This window comes from Myotis lucifugus, unplaced genomic scaffold, assembly GCF_000147115.1.
Source record: "Myotis lucifugus unplaced genomic scaffold, Myoluc2.0 scaffold_3, whole genome shotgun sequence".
Taxonomy (NCBI): domain Eukaryota; kingdom Metazoa; phylum Chordata; class Mammalia; order Chiroptera; family Vespertilionidae; genus Myotis; species Myotis lucifugus.
Window position 1 is genome coordinate 11,220,750 of NW_005871051.1, and position 15,566 is coordinate 11,236,315.

At 45.4% G+C, this 15,566-nt stretch overlaps 1 long non-coding RNA gene across 1 annotated transcript; it reads left to right on the forward strand.

The window, feature by feature from the left end:
- Positions 1–3,410: 3,410 nt before the first annotated feature.
- Positions 3,411–9,328, forward strand: LOC106698388. Its single transcript, XR_001349711.2, has 4 exons — positions 3,411–3,557; positions 4,695–6,316; positions 7,151–7,407; positions 8,203–9,328. It is a non-coding gene; the product is annotated as an uncharacterized LOC106698388 (long non-coding RNA).
- Positions 9,329–15,566: the final 6,238 nt, after the last annotated feature.

Sequence of the window (15,566 nt, forward strand, 5' to 3'; positions counted from 1 at the left end):
GTACCTTGGTTGCGGGCACATCCCCAGTAGGGAGTGTGCAAGAGGCAGTTGATCGATGTTTCTCTCTCATTGATGTTTCTAACTCTCTATCCCTCTCCCTTCCTTTCTGTTAAAAAAAAAATCAATAAAATATATTTAAAAAAAATTTATTTGACTCTAACATAAGAAACTTCAAATTGGCAATGACATTTGTAAGAAAGAATTTTAAAAAAGCAAGTTACAACTGATGTAAACGTGTAGTGATCGCAATTTCCCAGGTACCCTTGTTTAACCATAGACCCCGTTCTTTTATAACAAGCAACTTTGGTGATTGTCACTTACAGCCTTTACCTTCCTGACCTCATACTGCCATGGCTGGCTTGTTTGTAACTATTTCACAGAACGTCTGACAGCCCATCTAGTACTAATGTTATTTTTCAATCTACCTCAAATGTGGGCTCCTTTGAGGCAGGAATCAATGGTTTTCACTACTCAGCCCAGAATTTTCCATGTAGCAAGCCTCAATAAGTGCTGTTGAGTTCATTTGTTAAATCTTTATCCAATAATACTTACAGAGTGCTCAAGAGAATTACATTTTTGAGGAGCCACCCTTATGAAAAGAATATAGGGAAATGAAGGTTCAGGGAAACCATCCAAAATTCCCCAAATGCTGAAATATAAGATAAAGGAGGGAAAAAGAAAGAGCATGTTGGTGATGTTCAACTGTATGTAGGAATTATGTTGAGCAGGATTGTTCTTCATTTCCCCAAAGATTAAGGGAAGAAGGAAATGTAGGTAAAATAAAGATTCAGGAAGCATGGAAGGAAGAATCTTTGACTTTAGGAATCTTGGTGGGGGTAAGCAGAAGGCAGGGGAAAAAAGAAACTGGTTTTCTCTTAAAGGACACAAAGCTTTGTTAATTAAGTCCCAACAAAGGGAACACCCAAATGCTGAAGACTGGGCAGCCACATGGTAGCCAGGTTTCTATCCATGTGCCCTTGGGTGAAATTAATGTGCAATGAGCAAGTCCTTGATTGCAAGAGAAACTCAAATCAGTGCCCTTCCTTCCTTATGGGTTCTATGCAAGACAGTGAGTGGTAGGAGCAATAGCCATGATTAATGTCAAAATACTGCCTAACCCAGCCATGGGCAAACTACGGCCCGCGGGCCGGATCCAGCCCGTTTGAAATGAATAAAACTAAAAAAAAAAAGACCGTACCCTTTTATGTAATGATGTTTACTTTGAATTTATATTAGTTCACACAAACACTCCATCCATGCTTTTGTTCCGGCCCTCCGGTCCAGTTTAAGAACCCATTGTGGCCCTCGAGTCAAAAAGTTTGCCCACCCCTGGCCTAACCTCTCTGCTGGAAATCAGAGGCAAGGACAAAACACTCTTTTGAAGGGGTCTCTTGAAAATTTGCAACATCCTATATAATAAAAGGCTAATATGCAAATAGACCGAACGGCAGAACAACCGAACAACTGGTCGTTATAACGTGCGCTGAAGACCAGGGTCATGTGCAGAACATGGTGGGTTTTGACCGCAGTGGGATGGTAGAGCAGGTGAGCGGGGGTGCCAGACCAAGGTGGGGCACGGTTTCTGTCATCGGGATGAGCCTCTAATGGGTTACTGAAAATTCTTTGCTCCCATGTGCTGTGGTCCCGCCCAGTGCTCGCACCTGCTGCCGGTGCCCAGTGCTGGCCCTGATCACTCGGCACTGTCAGTGGGTGCGAGCAGTGACTGCCGGCCCCGATTGCCCCTCAGGGCTTCTCTACCTCCTGCTGTTCTTGAGGGGCGATTGAGGCAGCAGCTGCAGCTCACACCTGCTGCTGGTGCCGGCCCCAATCGCCCTGCGCCATCAGCGGGTGTGAGCGGGGCTGGTGCCATCAGTGTGTGGGAGTGGTGGTGGCGGGAGCAGGGCTGCCGGCAGACAGGGGGCCGGAGGCCACAGAGAAAGGGGCTTGGGCAGGGGCATGGAGGATGGGCTGAGACCCGCCCCTGTGCCCACCGCAGCCTTGCGGCCTGCAGTTCCTTTCAAGGTGCACGAATTCATGCACTGGGCCCCTAGTCTTATAATAATAGCTCATGTATGGAGCCTTTGATGTATGGGAAGGGATATAGGGGACCAAATGAGGTAAGGAGGAGCTAGTGTGAGCACCAGTTAGCAGTTGAGGATGTAGCAGTTCTGTGAGGTCACCTACATGGCTAGCCAAGTCTCTTAGCCAATGAGTGCGAGACCCAGGCACTGATCCCAGATTTCTATCCCGGTCCAGAGCTCTTGACCCCCACTATCCTGCCCAATGACCTTTGGACGTGAGACCTGCCTAAACAAGTCCTTGGTCAACCCCACTGGCTCCTGGTTTTCTACGAATGGCTTGAATGCCAGTTCCAAGGTCTGGGCCCACTGTGGCCAGAAGAACCGCTGCAGCTGCTCTCAACCTTGGCTGCACATTAAAACCACCTGGGAAATTTTTCAAAAATGTTGGTGCCAGGGTCCCACCCCTAAAGATTTTGATTTAATTGATTTTCAGTGCAACGTCAGCATAGACATTTGTGTTTAACTTTTTATTGAAGTATATTATGCATGTAGAAACGTGCTCAGGCTGTCAGTATACATTGCAATGAATTTTTACAAACTGAAGGTACCTGTGTAACCACCACCCAGCTCAAGAATCAGAATGTCACAAGCACGCACCAGGCTCCCTTCTAGTCTCTCCTCCTCCCTGCCTCGCCCTCTGTCCAATCACTATCCAGACTTCTGACAGCATAGATAGTTTGGGCCTAAAGGTTTTTTAAAAGAAGAATCTTCTAAACTATATTTATATTGATTTCAGAGATGAAGGGAGAGGGAGAGAGAGAGAGAAACATTAGTGATGAGAGAGAATCATTGATCGGCTGCCTCCTACATGCCCCCCACCAGGGATCGAGCTCACAACCCTGACTGGGAATTGAACTGTGACCTCCTGGTTCATAGGTTGATACTCAACCACTGAGCCACACCGGCTGGACTGGCCTAAGATTTTTAAAGCTCCCCAAATGATTCTAATGTGCAGCTACCACTGACTATTGTCTTACTGGTTGAAGGTAGGATGAACTAAATCAAATGCATAGATACAGGTAAACCAATATGAAAGCAAATAAGAACTCCAAGCTATACTTTCACATTAGCTAGCCAACAGGGATTTTTTTTAAAAAGTGTTGTTTTTTTTTAACAATATCTTTTATTTATAAACAACTTTTCCCAGCACTCACCTCTTAGTGAAAGAAAACCTGCCACCTTCAGAATTGCCTAAATCACATTTGCAGATAATAATAAATCCATGTATGGAATGCTTTCTAAGTACCGAGTCCCTTCCTGAATGCTTTACTCGTTATCTTCTTCAATCCCCAGGACACCCGATGATAACAGGCTCTCTTATTTCCCTACTTTACAGATGAGGAAACCTCGTCATAAACAGACAAGCAGCTTGCCCAAGGGCACACAGTTTGAGATCCTTCTTGCTGTACCTCCATTGTGCTTGGTATTTCAAAAATCTATGCCCGGCAACCTCTGCTACTAAATACCTGGACAAAGGTGAGTGCCACACTGATTCCCTTCACACAGTGGAAGGAGCTGGGAAGGTATAGTTACCTCTGTGCACTCGAGTGGGCCTTGATGACCAGGTAGCTTCACTTCCTTCTTTCATTCATAGCTAAGGAAACGAGCCAGGAAAGGAAGTTTTGGATGCCTTAACAAGCTGAAGGAAGGAAATTAAAGTCCAAGCCCCCGGGGAAGAAACGCTAGGGAAGGTCTTCACTTGACCTATGACCTCCAAGCCTCAGAGGCACAAGTTTGTGGCCTCTGTTAATACAACCTGTGGCCAGTGATGTTACTATTTTTTAATTTTTTAAAAATATATTTTATTGATTTTTACAGAGAGGAAGGGAGAGGGATAGAGAGTTAGAAACATCGATGAGAGAGAAACATCGATCAGCTGCCTCCTGCACACTCCCCACCGGAGATGTGCCCGCAACCAAGGTACATGCCCTTGACCGGAATCGAACCTGGGACCCTTGAGTCCGCAGGCTGACGCTCTATCCGCTGAGCCAAACCGGTTAGGGCAATGTTACTATTTTTATTTAAGTTAACCTTCATAGCGTATTCACTTGTGAGTATTGTCGTTCGTGTAATTATAAAAGTCTCTTCAAGTGCAGCGAGCGTCTAATCTGAACCAGATCGAGCGCCGATGGTCACGGAGTTTTCTGGGTTGGAAACTGGGTCCTCTCCGGTTTCCTGAGTTTGCTCAGTTGTTTGGATTCCGTGTCATATGTGATCAGCCTCCTCGCATATTTATTCTGGCAGCGGAAGGGGTAGGGTGTGAGGAAATCTCTTGGAGAAGTTTTCATTGAAAACTCTAAGTCTTACTTCGTGAGCACTTTCAGAGAGCAAAAGACAACTCAGAAAATGTCAGGCTTATTGCTTTTCCATTTTCCTCCCCTAAGAAAACAGAGTTTCTTGGGGTTGTTCATGTCCCCCCTGTTTTTAGGTCTCCCCCCCACCGCTCCTCTTCCAGGCCCCCACATCCTTTTACTCACTACGTTCAGTTTCCCTGGTCCTTTGCTATGCAACTCCCTTTGAGCCAGAGTGTTGGGTCTGTTGCTCTCTAATTTTTTTTTTTCAGAGCAATTTTCCCAATATAAATTACACCCTCCATTACTTTTCTCTCCCTAGAGCAGTGAATCACATGCTAAGAAGCCATTAGGGTGGGGGCAGCTGGATACAGAGCCCGGAGGTTTGAGCCAGTGCCGGCTTGTCACCCTCCTTCTCTGTTTACCCTGCTGCGGCGGCAGCCAAAGTGCAGCCTGGTGCTGAAGTCACCAGCCAGGGAGGGCCTCTCGTGCCCCGTCTCACTGCACCATGTGCTCTGGGTACCTCTGCTTTAGAGCCCTGGCCTGTGCTTGGAGGCAAGAAGAAAAATTAGCTTAACCTAAGATGGCTTGACACTTGAACACGGGGCAGATTGTGTAAGTGCCCCAGGTCTGCATTCCTGTCTGTGTCACTACCCTCTGCCATGGGACTTCGCAGTTCTTCCTATCAAGAGATGATCCACTGATTCGACTGGGGCAACTGCTCTGGATGTTGGTAGATGGGATGCCAGCAGTGGCTTGGAAGCGTGCTTGCATCACTGGACTTCTTCTCTTGCCCCTTTACTGTTTCCATGAGAAGAGCACGCCTGGGCTGGCCCAGGGCCCTAGGATGGGAATAAGATACATGAGGCAGAGCTGCCCCCAGGAAGCTGCCCAGCCCAGCCCAGCTGAGAACAGAACCATCCAGCTGACCCAGAGATGCATGAACAAACCCAGCCACGATCGATCGGCAGGTCTGCCTAGCCAACCTTCACCCGAACTGCCGGTGCAGGAGCTGGAGTAGGAAGTGATTACTGTGTTAAGCCTCTGAATTTTGAGGTGGTTTGCTCCCCAGCAATTGCGTTGAGGTCATGGCCTCTGAGACTAATATGATGACGATATGAGCAACGAGAAACAAAAGCACTTTGCAAATGTCAAATTGTGAGGAGAGGGAATAGACTGTTGAACACATTCTGGACCTGGAACCTGAAGACCTGAGTTCAAAGCCACTCATGCCCCCAATTACTCTACACACCTGGGCAGATAATTTAAAATTTCTGGGTCTTACTGTAAACTTACAGAGCTGGCTTGCAATCTCAAAGCCATGAGAGCTTCGAGAGTATGTCAGAAAATTAATATGGTCCTAGAACTTCATTGGTAGAGAGTTAAGAAAAAGACAGGGAAGGTGGGAGAGAGGTCAGAGAATAATTTATTTGGGTATAAATGAAATGTGATACCCCAAAAAGGGACAGATGTATGGAGTGGGGAATTGGATGATTTTGAAGAATATGTTTGATCAAAGGCTGAGAGGTAGACTTGGAGGCCAGATATAAAGTCCCATTTCTTCAGAGACCTGGAAGTGTGGGATTCATGAATGAATAGGAAGGAGAAAACCTTGAAAATGGCTTACAGAAGACACCTTCCCGACATCTCTTCACTTGGAGTACAGCAAAGCTGGAGACAATTATGAAGTCTTTGGTCAGGTGGAGAGATAATAGTCCAGACTGGCCGTTCCATACACCTGTCTGGCTCTCTCTGAGCTACCTTTGACTTTTCTTGATTGTGTATTACCTGGCCTTGGACAAGTCGCCCATCCTGTGGATGAGTGGATGAAACACGGTTCATCTATTCATTATGTATCGGTTACATGCCACGTTCCAGGAACTATCTGGACCCTGGGGATGAAACTGTCTTCAGACCTGGTTCCCGAGCTGGCTACCAACTCAGGTAGATGGATTTCTTCATACATTGTCATTCATGTCAAAGCATATACCACTAGATTCTTTTTCCGAGGGGACAATTATAGCTCAGGGAGGTGAAGTGGCTTGTCCAAAGTCACAGAGCTTATAAGAGAAAGAAGAAAATTTATGCCTTTTGACCCTGAAATCTGCCTTGTTTCTACTGAACTATGCTGCATCTTTTTGTTGGCTGTTTGTTTTTATTTATAAAAATGTGACTTTTACACTTTTTTTGGTGCACATTCCTGTACATAAAGTAGTAGAGTTAGGTGCTTGAGTTTCTTTTGTTCCCTGGAGAAGCTGTGTGATTTACAGTCAAAGGATTAAGGTCTCAGTTTCCAGGGTTTTGGAAGCTGGTTTCTCTATTGAATAAGGACTGAGTTTAAATGTACAAAAATAAGGGAATGTTTTAATCAAGTATGGTTCCTCGGCTCAACATTAAATATAATGACTATCAAACTTTACAGGTGAGAGTGTAGATTGTTATAGCTCCTCAAGGATATATGGGAAGGGATATAGGGGACCCAATGCTACCCTGGTCTAGAGCTCTTGATCCCCCACTATCTTGCCAGGATATCCCCCAAAATGTATACACACTTTAACAGCTGATTCTATTACATTTTGAAAATGAAATGTATTTTAATAAACACTGCCTTTATAATTATTCAAAGTGTGTATACATTTTGGGGGGACACTGGATATTTCAGAACTACAAATGAACAGGTCCTTTGTTCTAACAATTTTAGCTTGAGGAACTTATTCTACAGAAATATTCACAGACGTACAAAATTATTCAGAGCAAAATTATTTTTTTTTCTGGCAGGATATTGGAAATAACCTAAATGACCATCACTGGGAACAGTTAAATAAATTATGGTGCCTCCTTAGGATGAAATAGCATGCAACTATGAAGAAGAAAGGAAAGAAGGAAGAGAAGAAGAGGAAGAGGCTCCTCATGCATTCACATGGAGCATTTCCAAGGTGTCCTGTTCAATGAAGATGGTAGGATAATGCCCAGGGGAGAAAGGGAGTCCCTGGGATTCCAGGAGGAGGTCACTATGACTTACTGGATCAGAGGCAGTAAGTTTCTGCTTACTCTGTGCCAACACTTATTGACTATGTATTATATGGAAGGTGCTCGGGTATGTTTTATAGAATGTCTAAAATGATATGAGAGAAGTCCCTCTACCTACTACAGTCTAGTTGGGGTTGTACATACTCTTTATATATAAAGATTAAAACCATCACATGATCAGTGAATGAATGTGGAATCAGCTTGAGGTTGGGATGAGGACAAAGTTTGAGCTTCAGGGAATCGGGAACCTTCAGAAGATTTTCACTTGAGTTAGAGAAGGGTTTAAACAGAAGGATTGTGGGAGCCAGGCAGGGCCTGCCAGGCGGGCCTCTCTTCGCAGAAACTGAATTTAGAACAAGCAAGGTGAAGTTTGGGGAAAATAGGACCACTTTGGCTGGAGACGGGGAGACGAGCTTAGAGAGCAACTCAGCGATAAGAGCAGAATGGTAGGTTGGAGCAATACTGAGGAGGACCTGGGACGCCAAGATAAAGATCTGGAATTTTGTGCAGGCATGTGAACCAGGGGCAACATGCACAAAGCAATGATTTGGAAGTGTAATCTGGCCACCCTGTGCCAAGTGGTTAGCAGCGGAGGAGGTCTGAGGTTAGGAGACGCCTGAACACCTCACCAGCAGTCCAGGGACGAGGTGCAGAGGCCCAGGCTAGGTCGGTGGCTGGGAAAGTGGAAAAAGAAGAGAGACGCTAAGGCTTTATTTCTCAGCCGACCCTGCCTGGACATGACTGTGCATTCTCCGGACAAGTCATAATTATCTTGGGTTTTATTATCTTGGGTTTTACAGGTGTATGACATTGCTGTTGTGCAAGTACATGGGGGCCGAAGAGCCTCGTCCAGTTGTGTCTCTGGCTGTTTGTCTGCAGACGGTTCCAGACTGAAAACTGGTGTGAAATATGCTTCCCACACATTCAGAGCTGCACCCAGCCTGCCTCTGTGCTCACGGAGAAATCACAAATGGAAGTCCTCTTCCTGAAAGCAAATGCTAAAGGGTACAAGTGGTTCTTAAAAGTAATTTTTCTAGTATCGATCAGAACTTCAGTTGATGTTTTCATTTTAAAAAGGGGGTTGCTAAAATAATAACAGGGTGGCTATTTTCAGGTCTTTAAAAGTATTAAATAGGTTGTGGGTGCTATCATGTGAAGAGGTCTATGCTCTATTGCTAAGTGGTAAGAGCAAGTCTCCTGGCAGCAGCATTACTGCTTCGGCTGGAAGCATCACATATAGGTTAGGTATGGAGTCGGGGAGGCTACCCTCCAGCTGGGGTACAGGACACGTGGGAAGGAGGGTGCAGAATGGGAATGTCACTCTTTGCTTTTGAATTGTTGTGGTATTTGACGAGCAGGTTAATGCGTATAAAGAAGAAATTCTTATGGCATTTAGTGTATTCCAGAAAAGAACAGCCCCACAGTACCTTCCTCAGGCTCAAGCCCATGATAAGAAAATAAGACGAAAATGCTAGTTAGGGAAGTAGAGGCAGGGAGGCGATAGTAAAAGTCTTCCTTGATTCCACAAACTGCTTCTCCAGGCTTAACTCCCCAGCAGAATCTAGTCTGGTTAAGAGCTTGGATTTGTCTCGTTGGGCAAGTTTCTTATGTCTCTAGGCCTCAGTTTCCTCAGCTGTAACATGAGGCAGCTGTGGTAAAATGAACTAAGGTATAGAAAGCACCACTTTGCAGATGGTGGCCACCACCTCGGAGGCCTTCCGTAATTACTGGCTATTATTACCATTGTCTACCTGACATTTCCAAACACTTAGCCTTGCCCTTGTACTTTTCCTTGACCCTTTAATTATTTATTGGCTTGACCCCCTACTAGAATGTGCAACCCTTAGAAGCAGGTTTGTAAGTTCTTTTAATTGTTTTTCTTCTTTGCTGACAAAAATAATACATTCTTTTTTAAAAAATATATATTTTATTGATTTTTTACAGAGTGGAAGGGAGAGGGAAAGAGAGCTGGAAACATCGATCAGCTGCCTCCTGCACACCCCCTACTAGGGATGTGCCCACAACCAAGGTACATGCCCTTGACCGGAATCGAACCTGGGACCCTTCAGTCCGCAGGCCGACACTCTATCCACTAAGCCAAACCGGTTAGGGCAAAATAATACATTCTTATTCCCCCCAAAGGAAAGTAAAAAAATCTGCCTTCGTCTCAAGATAATCTTTTTTGGTTGTGGTTTCTACAGGGTAGGAATTGGGGCTACTCCATGGCCCCTTGTTGGTAAAGGGCAAGGTAGTAAATATTTTTGGCTTAGCAGCCACATGGTGTCTGCTGTAGCTACTGAACTTTGTCCTTATATCCATACACAATACCTAAACAAATGGTGTGGCTGCGGTCCAATAACACTTTATTTCCAAAAGCAGGCTTTAGCCCATTTTGGCTGATTCCTGTTCCAGAATAGTACTTGCTGTTTAATAGGAATATAATGTGAACCACATATGTAACGTTATATTTTCTTGTAGCCATACTGAAAAAAAGTTTTTTAAAAAAGTGGAATTAGGTCTCTCTCTCTCTCGCTTTCTCTCTCTCTCTCTCTCTCTCAATTAAAAATAAAAATAATAAAAATTGAAAAGTGGAATCAATTTCAATAACATGTTTTATTTAATCCGATGTATCCAAAATATTTCTTCAACGTGTAATCAAAAGAAATAATTATTGAAACATTTTACATTCTTGTTTTTGTATTAAGTGTTTGAAATTTGCTGTTGCATCTCAAGTTGGACTAGCCCCATTTCAAGGGCCCAGTCACCACCTGGGCTAGCGGCTTCCATCCTGGACAGCTTATCTGATAGCCTGATAGCCTTTGTATGCATATAATTGCACACATTCTTAAAAACAAAAGTAACATAATATGCATGCTTTTTTTCACTGCCTAATCTTTCTTGGAGATCTTTCCCTACCTTCCCATAAAGATCAACCGTTTTCTGGACAGTGATAGTATTCTACTGTTTAGGTGTAGCATAATCTATTTGATCAGTTTCCTATTGGTGGGCATTTGTATTGTTTCTAATTTTGAATTGTTATTTAAAATAGTTCAGGGATTGTCCTTCTACGCAGAAGTCCTGGCACCTGTGGGAGTATATATTTAGAATAAATTCTTGGGAGTTGAATTGCTGAGTCAAAGGCTGCGTTGACATTGAACTTTGTAATGACTATGGCCAAGCTGGAGAGCTGGAATTCTATCTTGTTTTTCTCTGTATCTCCAGCATGTTTGCTCTCAGTGGATAATCGTTAAATGAGTGGATAGATAAAAATCTATCCATTGAGAGAGGGAGGGAGGGAGGGAGAACTAATACGGAATACAGTGGGGACAGTTAACTGCATATTGAGTAGAGACAAACCGAAACACCCTGGGGTGGTAGAGGGAAAGCTGGTTAATATTCAGTTAAACTCCTGTGCGCTCAGCCCAGTTCCAAGCCCTAACCCTCTCAGGAGGTCTCGGACCTTGCGTCTCGGGCTGTGGCCTGTTGTGTTGCACTAGGAAATATTCTCTGCGTCTGAAGGCCCAGACTCCCCGGCGGCGTGCAGGACAGGGGGTTGGAGGTGGTGAAAGGACTGCCTCCCCCGGAGCCTGGGGAAAACCCCCTGCTCCTCGCTCGGGGATCAGACAGGCTCGGGGATTCCGGAGTCCCACCTGCCTCTGATGCGAAACCTGCCGCCCTCTTGGAATGAGAGGACCCGTCCTCCCAGGCCCCGCGACCTGTCACCACCGTGGCAGAGAAGTTTCCACTCTCTAGTGGCCAAGCACACAGACAGGAAATCTGACTGTAAAAGCCTGAATGTACCTTGCGATCTTCCCTGTCCCCCTTCCTGCTGAGAGTTATCCCCTGGCCTGTCTCTCGAACCGGGAGCTCTGGCCACACTCACAGCCCTGCCTGCCCCTCCTGCCCACCGGCCTCCCTCACGCACTGTTCTCCAGCGCATCCCGCCCTCCTGCCAACTCAACCCTGAGAGCCGGCTGTTCTGTAGCCTCTGGAAGGCAAGGCCTGGCTTCTTCATCCCCAGAAGCTGCCGTCGTTGGCACATAGTTGGCACTTGACAGATGTTAGCTGAGTAATGGGAGAAAATAATCACCAGACTCAGCTTGCCCTCTAACTTCTATGTGAATAACTCACCGGACAAGCATTGACCGAGTGCCAGTTATATGCCAGGCACCGGGTCAGGTAAATGAGACAGACAGACAGGGTCCCTAAGGTCATGATCTCAGGTTCTTTTCTGACAATACCTAACACTTCACAGCTCCCCAAACACCCATGGATCATTCTGTACCTTTATTCACTCAAATATTTATTTGGGCACCTATTATCTGCTAGCATTAGCTAGCCAGGGGTGGGCAAACTTTTTGACTCGAGGGCCACAATGGGTTCTTAAACTGGACCGGAGGGCCGGAACAAAAGCATGGATGGAGTGTTTGTGTGAACTAATATAAATTCAAAGTAAACATCATTACATAAAAGGGTACGGTCTTTTTTTTTTTTTTAGTTTTATTCATTTCAAACGGGCCGGATCCGGCCCGCGGGCTGTAGTTTGCCCACGGCTGGGCTAGAGTCTAGACAGTTTGTCTACATCATACCAATAAAATGTGGTGTCATGGTATTTATACTTGTATATTCTGGCTCAAGTCTTTCAGAGGAGGACTGTGCTGGCCGTATTTTCCCTGCCAAAAACTGAAACTCGTGACCTCACAATATGGTTGTATTTTGACAGACAATGGTTTATAATATTTGCACTCTGAATGGTCCCCTTATACCCTGGGCCTGTATTAGCTTGTTTTTCACTTTTAGGATGTTTTGAAACTCAGATATGGCAGTCTTAGGCCTTGTGTGCCAAATCCACTGGGCTGGAGGCCCCAGGCTTCCTCCCCTGGTATTGGGGATTTATGGGTCTATTTTTAAATTATTCAACAATAAAGATAAATCAGGCCCTGGCCAGTGTGGCTCAGTTGGTTGGAGCATTGTCCCATAAACCAAAGTGTTTTGGGTTCGATTCCCAGTCAGGGCACATACCTAACTTTTGGGTTCAGTCCTTGGTTGGAGCGTGTAAGACAGGCAGCCAATCGATGTCTCTCTCTTTCTCTCTCTCTCTCTCTCTCTCTCTCTCTCCCTCTCCCTCTCCCTTCCTCTCATTCTAAAAAAACACAAACCGCAAGAAACTGCCTCCCTCCCCGCCCCCCCTGCATAAATCAGAAGTTCCCATTTACCCCTCATTCTTATTCTCAGAGGCAACTTTTGTGACCAGTCTATGCTTTTACATACACGACGTGTGTTTTTTTCTGAACATAAATGGGAAAGTACTGTATGAATCAGCCTTTTCACATAATGATTTCTCTTAGACCTCTTTCAGTGTCTACCTTGTTCTCCCCGCAACCCTTGCTTTTTTTTTTTAACAATAAAGGCTTACTGAAAAACTTCAGTGATAAGAGGGGAAGGAAGAAAATTCCCTAAGCATAATTAAAAGTAAAAAAAGAATGATAGTTTGATAGTTATTCCAAGTTTGGAAATAAATTATTTTATTGTGGTGAAATACGCATACCATAAAATGGACCATTTTAAACCATTTTTAAGTATATAGTTCAATGACATTAGCTACATTAACATTGTTACAAACCATTCTCCCCAACTGAACTCTGCACCATATTCCTCCCTCCCCCAGCCTCTGGCAGCCTGGTTCTACTTTCTGTCTCTGTGAATTCCATACTCTAGCTACCTCACATACATGGAATGACACAGTATTTGTCCTCTTCTGTCTGGGTTATTGCACTTAGCATAATGTCTACAGGGTTCACCCATGTTGTAGCATGTGGTAGAATTTCTTTCCTTTTTAAGGTTGCATAATAGTTCATGGTGTATATATATCACGTTTTGTTTATTCATCTGTTGATGGGCACTGGGGTTGTTTCCATCTTCTGGCTATTGTGGGACTAATGCTGCTATGAACATGGGTGTGCAAATGTGATCAAGTCCTGCTTTCAATTCTTTTGGGTACATACCCAGGAGTGGAATTGCTGGCTCATACGGTAATTCTATGTTAACTCGTTCTTTTTAACCACTGCATAATATTCCACTGTATCTTGCATGTGTTGTTGGCTAATTTAAGTTCTCTTTTCTGTGAATTGCCCATTGTCGGGGATGATTTTTAATAGGATTTTAGATAATTTTATATACTCTGGATAGTCTTTCTTTTATCTGTTATATGCATGACAAATTATACTCATTTAAAAGTAAGTTTCTACATCATTCCAGATCCAAGTGCTCGTCATGATACCTTTGATTATTTAAGGAATATTCCTTGGTGAGAATTTTTATTATGAAAGGAGGGCGCACAGGCAGGCAGCCATCTGCATGTAGCTCAGGACCTGCCCATAGTAGGTGCTTCATACATGTTGACTGAGTGACGAAGCTACTTTTGGGCAGCACGTGTTTCATTAGTTTTCCTTTTTAGGGTTTACTGGGATGGGTCACATCCAGACACTAATTAAATTTTCCCTAACTTTAACCTGTTCCACCAGGCTAGTAAAGAAAAAACAATTAAGCCAAATGGCTATGAAAATAGTAGACAATCAAGGTTCTGCAATTTGAAAAGCACTGTAGTGAACCCGTACTGCAACGGGCTTTGTCAAAGTGAGAACATCAGTGGTTAAATAGCTCACAGATTAGGAAAGAGTGGAAGAGGGACAGACTCTTAACTCCGTCTTCCCACCTTTCTCCAGGAAAGATACCGTCCGTCTTTCTCAATAGAAAGAAAGCGTGTAATAGCTACCATGTATTCTCCGCTTAGTATGTGTCAGGCAATTTGCTGAGTGCTGTACCGTTGTTACTTAATCTTCATAGTCATCCCGCAAGGGGGCCATTGCCCCATTTGACAGATGGGGAGGCCCAGGAAGCTCGGGCACTTGCTGAAGGCCACGCAGCTCAGGGTGAGCAGTAGACCTGGAGTTTATCCCTGTCCCTTGGTGGCAGTCACTGAAATCCCGACGATCGTCCTACTCTGTGTCCATGGACCCCACCCTGGATCAGGGTTACCAACAGGAACCCAGCCTGCTATGTGGTGGGAGGGGAGCAGGAGGGAAACTGGTGCTGCGCTGTGCCCCTGGTCTGGGCGTGGGGACCAGGCTGGACTCACTGTGTGTCCTCGATCCTCCGAGGTCCACAGCTCCACTGCCGAGTGCCTCCTCCTCCTCTTCCTTCTCCTCCTCCTCCTCCTCGGGGACAGGGGAGCCTCTCAGGCCAGGGCGACGGCTCCAGTCTGTCCTCCCTGGGAATGGCCCTGTCACCTCCTCAGGGACACGGCCTCCTGACTGTCGTCCCCGGAGACCTGTGCCTTCCCAACGCTGCCTGTGCAGGGATTGGCACCTCACAACTGAGCAGACTTCTATTAGTTCTTTATTTTTGATTGTTTACAGATGTCTCCCCTCCCTCCCTCAGGTCTTCACCACCCTGGGCCTGTGTCCGTGGGCTATGCATAGAAGTATGTAAATTCTTTGGTTTATGTCTCCTCTCCCCCCACCCCACCTCGAGGCATGTCAGTCTGCTCCTCGCCTCCATGCTTCGGGTCTTATTTTGTTGGTCAATTCATTTTGTTCATTGGATTTCCCAAGTAAGTGAGATCACGTGATAGTTGTCTTTCTCTGATTGGCTTATTTCACTGAGCATGATAGTCTCCAGGTCCGGCCGTGCCGTCCCAAAGGGTACCGGATGATTAGCTCTTGCACTGCTCTCTAAACTTTGTTCCTGCACACCAGACAAATAGCGACGCCTCTGGGGCCAAAGGCCTGGTTACATTTTTTTTTTGGACACAACTCCTCTGAAAAACAGCACTGGACCCAAGTCCTGACTGATAAAGTGTATGTTTAGTGGACAACCATTTCAGGGCCTCCGTGCACGTAGCCAGCTGAGGGTCGTTAGCATGAACAGCTGTGCTCGGGAGAAGACCGCCTGGGAAGGACCCCGCAGATGGAATGTTATGGTTCTGGAGGGAGTGCCGTGTACCTGTCTTAAATGCATTCAGGACTTGAAGGGAAAACCCCCCACCGTTTCCATGATCCTCTCCCTCGTTCTCATCCTAACTTTCCAGTTCTTAGGTGGAGCTCATTTCCTGCTCGGTGGGCCTGGGAGAACAGGGAGTGCCCCTGGGAACATGGAGGCCCTG